General features: G+C 35.3%; 1 pseudogene; it reads right to left on the bottom strand.

Moving 5' to 3' along the window:
• Positions 1-2,389: 2,389 nt before the first annotated feature.
• LOC143602004 (F-box protein CPR1-like) lies at positions 2,390-3,535 on the bottom strand (annotated as a pseudogene).
• Between the last annotated feature and the right edge of the window lie 6,364 nt (positions 3,536-9,899).

The raw sequence follows: 9,899 nt of genomic DNA, 5'->3' as shown, positions 1-9,899 counted from the left end.
ACAATATGTTCACACCAGAATATAACCATCAAAATGAAATAATTTTTAGCATGTTTCTTATCAACTATTACTATTGAAATTTTGGATGCTACAATATTCCCGCTTAATGGAGATGAAATCAATTATAATTTTCTCTCCACTCTGCCATATGGTAAAGACTCAATTACACTATATCGCATATTAAAACATATTGGTACATATCTTGGTAGATGAATGCACGAACCGAGATTAACTAGTTTTATACCCGTCTGGTGGACGGCTAGTTTAATGTTATAATAACAAAACTATCTTATTTAACTTATGAGTAAAAAATGTTTAAGATAAAAGCACAACTTGTTTAACTTATGAGTAAAAAATGACCGAATTCATTAATATAAAACACAAAGCGATGAAAATTATTCATGTACTTGCCTACATAGATACATCCAATCTCCAGCATTCCAAGTGTAATTCCTTACATCCTGTCCATGCATTCAAAAGATATTTACAAGTAATATGATACTTTAAGTATGATTAAGAAACTATAAAGTTGTACACTTACAATGATAATCTAACATTTGAAATAACAATTTTGTTCATCAAGATTGGAACATGAATGAAGATGTATATATTTTATGAACCATTGCACGCTATCTGGCTGCCTCATAAGCTCATAACAGGCCGGTATGTGACAGAAGATACAACACAAATAGTTTAGTATTTTGTAAATCCTTTAGCTTGAACATTATGACAACAACTGTCAAGTTCCTTCAACTCATTACTACAGACGGATCAACGATCACTTCTTCCTGATGAAATAAAAAACGAAGTTACACTTAATTAATGGATTTACAGTCGCAAAGAATCAACAAACATATAGGATAACCCCATGATCTTATGATCTTGAAATTAGCATATCAAAGACAGCAACATAATAAACTTAATCCAAAAGAATGAAAAACACAAATTAGAGTAATCCTTCTATGGTTTCACTCGATCCAATATCATATCATATAAAAATCCGTCAACAACCAATTCCTACTCATAAACATTGCCAACTGAAAAAAAAATAAAAATAGAAAAATAGTTTAAGAAGAAAAATATAATAGCAAAAACCATTGAATACGAGAGATTGATCGATGGAGTTCATATGCCCTGCCATCACGCCTCAAATACGAAATCAACTAACAATAAGGTCGGCCCGGACCTCATATTTGAATTATAAATTCAAACAATTTGGGTTTGAGTTGAGCTAAAATAAAGGAGTTGGGAGTAAAAGTCACAATTAGAGATAAAGTTTAGTTTGATACGCAAATAAGGAAATGATTACTCACCGGCAACGATGCATTGGGCAAAGGAACAAACTTTCAATACCGTTGAAGTAGGCGATGCTGGAGGAACAACAACTGAAGATGATGGAGAAACAAATAGTTACAGAAGATGTTTTTTTTGGTAGAAGGCTTGAACGGAGAGTGGGGTGATATAGGTGTCGTTCCCTATCTTACCGGGAGTAACAGCGGTTATCATAGACGTGTGTAGGAAGTTGAAGAAAGCAAATAACTTCTTGTAACTTCCCCTTCTAGAAGGAATTTATGGAGTTTAAACGATCCAGATTTCACCTCAGCTTGATCCAAGGGTGGATATTCATCCAATAGTTGGTTACATAATCCGGGATATATATATATAATAAGGATATTTATCTCAACCCTGGTTGACCTTGTTTGTTTGCTCATGTGTTTGATTTGCTAATGAAATAATGTAAAAGTTGTCTATTAACAATCACTATATTAATATTAATATTATTGGATAATATATATGGAGGTCATCTAAGTATGTATCACGGCTCATTTATGCTAATCAGAGCAAACAACATGTGTCATGCAAGACGATCAACACACTTACTTTTTTTGTTTTTTTTAGCATGTTATAGGTCGAAATTAAATGTTGTCTTCTCAAAACATAAAGAGTTTTTTCGTCATTCAAGCATGTTTTTTGTCGTAATTGATATAAATGAAAGCAAAAGCTGAATTCTTGTTATCCTGCACTTGTGTTCTCTCTCGTATTATCTTTATATGTACAAATATTAGAGGGCTAATGCATGCATAGACCATCCGAGTATTCAAAAGTTTCCACCAAGGTCGCTTAAACATTAACAATTCTAAAGGCTAGTCTTGATCTTTGGAGGAAGAAAACGAAATGACAATAGTGTTGACGATGATGAAGCATGTAATGTTTGGAATCACAAAGCCCTTTTTCATAATAAGGCGACGACCGCTATTTGTTAATAAAAATAAAACATGTCCATTGAGTTTATTAATATAAATATAAATAACCACCACCACAACCGGCTAATACTGTTTAAAATTATATAAAGTTATTATATTATATCCATATGAGCGGCTTGTTATGCTTACAAAACCACGATCGACCTCTTACTCTTACTCTTACTCTTACTCTTACTCTTACTCTTTCTTATGTTGCCGCTTTCAGCAGTACTCTCATTACCACCTTCCTGCCCCTGCTGCATTGCATGTACAAAACATATATAGCACATGTTAGTATGAATCTACACGCACTGTGTTTGTATGTAATAAAAAAACAAACATATTTAGATCAAACCTTGGCATTTCTCGTTTGTCCCTCGTTAACATGGGAATGGGGAGATACGAGGCTCTTGACAAATATACTAGCACGCATATAATCCCCAGCGCTGGGCTCACGTCTACCATCAGGTCCATCCATATGACTGTAGATAAAACTAGGCGGTGATTCCACCACAAGGGTCAAGCCGTGCACAATATCATACATGTTGATCTCACAATGATCATTACTATTATATAGTTCCCACTTGTTGCTTTTCAATACCCATGTGTTACTAGAGAAGGGGGGATACACTGAATAAACACATAGACATTCGTCTATAACTCCGAGACAGTGATCTATATCACGTACATATAACATATCTGGCAATGGTTCGGGTATTTCCTTCAGTTCCTCTGTGGATAAATCTAAAGATATGATTACTTTCTTCTTTTTTTTTCCAAACATTCGATTTCAACGTTAACACATGAAAACATGTCCGCTTTATATGAAGGTTTTTACTGAAACCTGCGATAACCTTGTAATCATCAATAGACGAATCATAACCAAAACCCCAACATGCGACCTGCCTGATCATTCCAATCTTGTGCATTCGAGGCCGATATGGCGGTGTTGGCAGTTGCTTCTGCTCTCTAGTAGAAGGATTGATTAGTAAAAAGTCAACATCTTGAGGAGAAACGCATACGAGGCCATTAGAAGAGCCAACAATATGAAAAGAGTTGCTGAAAAACCAAAAATCTTCCGACCTAATTAGGTGACTAGCCATCCTTCGGTGTCCAAGTTCTAGATTGTCACTATCGCTCTTGACATTACGTTTCAAGTGAGCGTGAACAAAACCAGGAGAGGATATAAAAGATAGCCATGACTTACAAACACTCTTGCATCGAATAAGATCTTCCACGTCCAATCGTAACAGCATCTGCTCAACCACATCAAGCGCAAGCTCTGCAGCCATGAAATCAAACCCTCCCTAATTGCATGCGGCTAAACAATGCGTATAAATATAGTTTAAACCCCATCACATAAACAAACATTATTAACAACTCTCAGCCCAAGCCCATGGTAATTGCGTAATTCTAAAGTATCCAAATTAAAAAGGTATACTATTTATTTATATATTACTAGGTTAATACCCATGTCATACACAGTGGCGGACCCAGGATTTTTTGTCAATGGGGTCCCAATTTTTCCGGTTTACAAAATTTTTGGGTCGGTCGTTATTCGGGTCGGGTCGAGAGGAGGAACATAATAAAACACGAAAATATGGTGTCATCGGAAACGAGTAAGTAGAAAGAATATAGATTAGAAACTAGATAGAACATACACTTTTAATTCATTTTTATTCATACCCGAGAAACATAAGCGTAAGCTATATATATATGGTCTTACATGAATAACCAAGACATGAAAAACTAACTCTTACACAAATAAATGATTAATTATAATATACATACACAAGATAAATAATTTAAGTATATGTAAAACTCATGTTGTCATTATATATGTTGCATGGTGATAATGGTTATATGGGATAAACTAAAGTGATAATGGTTATATGGGATAAACTAAAGAAAAAACACAAATACCCTAACTAAATAACTAATATTGACTAGAATATTAAAAAAACAACAAAAACTGGGTATGGTGAGGCTTGAACCTGCAACCTCTCAAAGAAAAAACAAGGGACTTTCCACTAGACTAGTTCAGCCTTAATAGTATGGGTTCCAATTATTAATTTTTATGGGGTCCTTACAAAATTTAATATATCGTCTCTAAGTAATTTTTAAAAAACATTGGTGTCCCGGGACCCCGATGGGAACTATGTGGGTCCGCCCCTGGTCATACATGGGCTTGACAAGTTAAATTATGTAAGTGATAACTTTTGATACATAAAGTTGAGTAATACATTAATAAGTATGAAGTAAAATTACAACTACTATTCACAATCTTAAAAATAAATCATAAATCTCTAAATATTTCTTTCGACACAACAGTAGACGATACACTAAAAATATGGTAACAACTAATTAAGTAAAATAGAATTATGAGAGCATAAACAGTACAATCGGAACAATACGAACCAGTCATCAATAGAAGAAAGTTTTCAGTAAGTCGAAATGTGCAGTAAAAGAAAATCATTAAGGTTCTGATTGACAATATATGGATAGAAAGAAAGAGATTACGGTTATAGGGGAAAAGAAGGTGAGCTGGGTTCAGTTAAATATCCACGTATTTTTAACAATGAACCCGCTAAGTAAGTTTTAGGAGCTAAGATTTTTCATATACATGTAAATGTTTTCTTACATATAAAAACGATATAACTTTATATAAGACAAATTAAATAATGAAAATGTTCAGTTTATAAAAATGTTTTATAAGCAAACCTAACGTTTTTAAGAAAATAAAATATGTTTTGTAAAAGTAATTAGAGAAATCATTAAACAAAAAATATATAAAAGAAATTTAAAAAATGTACTATTAATATATAATTAATAGGAGAGAGAGACGGGAACAAATAGTAAGAAATGCATAAGGGATTGACATGTGACATGAGAAAACTTTTATTTATTATATAGTATAGATAGATATATTTTAGATCCTATTATATTCTTTCCAATATAATTGATAATAATATATTCATCGTTAAATGTTTATATTTATTAATATTGATTAATATAGTTGCGGGCTAATATATTTTTTGCACCTTGATCATATTAATTTCTCATTTACAAGTTGAAAGATTTCTTTAAATTCCTCTCTGAATATATTTAAAGAAATAAGTGTTAGGTTCGTTGTGGTCCGTATGATTCAAATGAGTTTTAACAAACGAGGAATGTATTGTCATGACTCATTTCACATGCAATCCGACAAGATTCTCTATACAGTATTGTAGTTCATGGTTTCAAATTGTGACATATGGTTTCTCAAAGTCGTGTTTGGTTTCATCGAATTACCACAATTTTATAATTTGACATTTGACACATATCGAAATGGTACCAAATCTCACTGTTCATATTCGAGTGTCTTGACTAAACCAAGTATTAAACCAGACGATATTTAAGGGCGGTTCGGTAAATCTCATGGGATGGCTTGGAGGATATTTTAAATAATAATTCGTTTATTATTTATTAATAAGTTAGTCTTATTTTAATTAAGTTAGTCCTATCCTAAATCCTATTTGAGTTGGGTTCAAATTGTGTATTTGATTATGAGTAGGACTTGAATTAAGGGCGCTACATAAACCCTTGGTTCACGTAGGTTTATAAGTTTTTTACGTGTGCCGTTTTCTTATAAAGGTTGAGTCTTTTGTTCGTCAAAGAAAAACTCAACTGTGTTTAATTATGTGCAGCCCAAATTGGAGTTTTTTGTCCTTGTTCCTTGCTGTACGTACAAGAGCTACAAATCAAAAAGAAACAATAATTGTTTTGTGTTTTGCGCATTCAAGATTAGTTCTTGATTGTCATCAACTCCCTTGTGTTATATTCAACACCAAGTTCCTATTTTTGCAAACACATGAGGCGCAAAATGATAAAAATACCGAGTTTTAATAGCTATAAGCGTCTAGTATTGAAACCCTGGCACATCGCCCGGCACGGGTACAAACTAAATGCTGGCCAGAGATTGAAAATCGATGTGTACGTTGAGGGCAGCGTCATGTATCTTTCAAACCAGGTTGGAATCAAGTAAACCGTATCAATTGGTGTTTTCATTGAGCTTAAGCCGCGATGGATTTGGAAAGACTCTTGTGGGAACATCCGCAATTACCTCGCTTCACTGGATTCAATCCTGCTCTATAGATCTCACAAGGCATTTTCTCTTTTACATGGTCTATGACGACGAGTGGTTTCCCTATGTCATTGAATCCTTCCTTGATGAACCATTATGGTGGTTCAATAGTTGGCACTTGAGTTCAGACTTCGGGCGGTTACTTTATCAGGGCTCCGCAGGAGAAGGGAAGCACGGAGGTTCCTTCGCAATGGGACAACTCACCCAGCCATGATGCATGACAGAAGAGATCGAGCACAAAATGGAGTTTCCCTCTTGGGTGAGGCTCACGTCCGGAAAGAATCTTTTTCACGACTTATTGGCATCAGGAACCCTTTCTCACCCAGTCCTACCTACCCTATGTATTCGAGGGGGCTGGAACCGAAAAAGACCTGGTTCCACACATATGAGACAGGCAGAAGGTATGGGACGACCAGCTTTCACCGATAATCACATCCAACTACATCCAGGAATCGCATCTGCCAGATGTGGTTTCGGGACCAGGCGTGTAACCTCGATAGCATGTGAAAGTCTTAGAATGAATGTTGGCCTAGATAGAGGAATAAAAACTAGTTCGACCGGAAGGGAGAGGATAGGCGAATCAGTAATTGAAATGACAGCTGGAGTCAGACAGTCAGTTGGAGAGCTAGGATGAAGAAGTAGGAAGGGGTATTCGAAAGGCTTTGAGAAGAGGGGCAACTCTTCAATCTCGGGATACCACCTAAATAACTATAACTGCGGCCAGAGAGTCAAATAGGTCGGGAAGAAAGAGTCTGAGGTTGGGTTGGACGACATACATCTTGGTGTTTTGAGTGAAGGCCAATATGGGCAAAAGGTTTTAAGTTGTCAACCGCAGACGGGGCTAAGCTTTAGCGCGAATTCAAAGCCGGGAACCAAGCTAAGGATTCATGATTAGCGCGAAAGCCTAGCGAACAAAGAAGCGCAGCCCCTCCATCGACCAAGACTCCTTCAATATGCACTTTTATGTAAAGTGGCTTTAGGTGCATGGTCATTGCCTAGGCCTTCGGAACAAAGGCGATTCTGTTCATGCTTCAGACGATTTGGCTAATTATATAGACTTCTATACTAATTCTATTAGACTTCTTCTATTATAAATAGAAAGGCGAACCTATAGGATCGACATGAGAGTCCAACTACATTGCATTGCCAGAATCCATGTTGTATATTTGAAAGGCTCGGTTATTGATAGAGTGAATAAATCACATGGGACACTTTCAATGCTGCAATGCTGAATCAATTCCATAGTGGTGCCCTTTTTATTACTAGATCTAAATGATTTATTATAACAAGGTTGTTTTTAAATTCATATTACGAGGATGCCCATAATTCATTGGTTTCCATCTTTATTGGTATTCAGTGGGATTAAAAATGAATTAGTAATTCTATCTGAAGGTATATGTGTGATGTTCTTGTTCTCATTAGAATCAAAGCCATACCTACAATATAAGAACCTGAAAAGTGCAACTCAAACTTACTCCTCCTCTACCAGAAATGTGCAACTCAAAACCAGCAGGCTGCTCTTTTAATTGTTTAGAGTGATGATTTTTATTCTCTTGATATGTGCATATGCTTTGAATTTCAGGATATGCATATCTTTGGGCCTCCAGTCAAGAAATCATTGGTGTTGAGAATAAGTTTAGTGGCATTTGTTATGGTATGTGGTGTTTTCATGTGTTCAATTGGTGTAAGCAACTTCACAAAAACTGGTTTCATTGACTTTTAACCCATTTGACCCGTTGACCAATTGTCACCATGTGTGAAACAGGTTACAACAAAAGTTGCATCACAAAGTAAAGATGGGGAGTTATTAGAGTGCCTTAAAGACATGTTACAACATAACACAACCGCTTCGTCAGTATTTGATACTCTGAGGGACGAACTCTCATTTCCGGATGTTTCTTAGTCTTCGTGACATGCAAAGTTTGTGTTTTGATCTTTATTTGCGGGCTATTGAGTTTTAAAGAAAAAGTAGTGTTCCTGTAAGATTTTTTTTTTATAGAAAAATTATTGATTTGGGACTATTCTGCTTAATTCATAATCGGTGTTGTGTCTGATTTATATTTTGGCTGGTAACTTCTTCTAGAATGAATAAGTTTTGGATTTCAATATTAGTTTCTTGTTCAATGTTTTCAACTCTTGAAAATCCCTTATTGAATTACAAATCTGGATAAATTAAGCTTGTTTTCCATTTATAGCCAATGCAGCATTAGTTCAAGGGAATAGTCGAATAAGAAAACGGTAACCACTAATCTATCATGTGTAATGAAGATACATATTAAAAATGAAAAGACTTGACTTGATCAGAAAAGAGTTAAGCGATTCAAATCAAACAAGTATTTATTAACCGGTACCATTCATAGTAAGTAGTATGAAGTGCATCACGCAGAAAATGTAATATGAAAAAAATGGTCAACCAGAGTAGCATTAAGAAACAGCATATAACATCATAGTACAAGTAAAGGATGGTGCAGATAACAGATAACGGGCGTGTAGTTAACAGACAGCTTCACCTTAGCAGCTCTCACATCCTTTACATGTGTCAACAGAGAAAAACAGAGGATTAGAGTTTCTAGATGATATACATAGACATGAACAGAATGTATGTACGCATATATGCATGTATGTATATATGTATGCTATTATGTAAAATACGCATCATGTAGCACAGATAAGTGACCAGATAATCAATCCTAGTTATGCAGCAATTTGTCAAGTGACATTATCATGTATTAATATGACCAAGAGTTACATCCTATGCTGTAACAAGATTTTGCATTAACATGATCAAGTGCCAGAAAGATGGTTTATGCAGCAAAGTGACATAACTATACTAGGGTCGGAGAACATGCTTCGCGGTGTGGTCATAGGAGGGTGTTTGCGAGAATTTGTTTGTTACCTATCGATGGATTAATATACACCATAAGTCTCTTTCGTACTCTTTTTATGCTGGTTTATCAATCCACCCCGCGCGTTGCCATTGTCACTTACCAAATGAACTCAAAAGACTATGTTGCCCTTCTCACTTACCAAATGATAGATTTGGTAAGGCTGAGAAAAAACCTTTTACAAAATCATTCCAGGTGGCCTCTAAAAAAAACAAAAAATAAAAACTTACCAAATAACATATTTGGCGAGGGTAAGACCAAAATTAAATTTTGTTCTAAAATACCTACACCGGATCAAGAAGCCTAAATTTTGACCAAAAAAGTAATAGAAAATCAACAATGTGGGTCAGACTTGCTTGTTACTGGGTCAAAGGCAAATAGGTCATTATATTGCATACGGGCCAATCAGGAAATATGTCACATTAGATACGACCCGGTACACAACCTGAACCTGAAATCGTGTCACGTGGTACCAAAAGACTCAAACAGAAAAATAAAAGGCAACAAAGGCTTTACAGCAGCAGTTAAACAACCAACGCATGCATATACAAACCACATAGAAATCCCTTAAATCTAAACACTCCGGAGAGCGGATCAAAGATAAGAAAAAATGTAAAAGTTTCCAAGCAGTGTTAAACGGACCGTGTT

This window comes from Bidens hawaiensis, unplaced genomic scaffold, assembly GCF_021521415.1.
Source record: "Bidens hawaiensis isolate Kalapana, Puna unplaced genomic scaffold, B.hawaiensis_p1.1 tig00001960_1, whole genome shotgun sequence".
NCBI classification, from domain to species: Eukaryota; Viridiplantae; Streptophyta; class Magnoliopsida; order Asterales; family Asteraceae; genus Bidens; species Bidens hawaiensis.
This window is presented reverse-complemented; position numbering and strand designations above follow the sequence as displayed.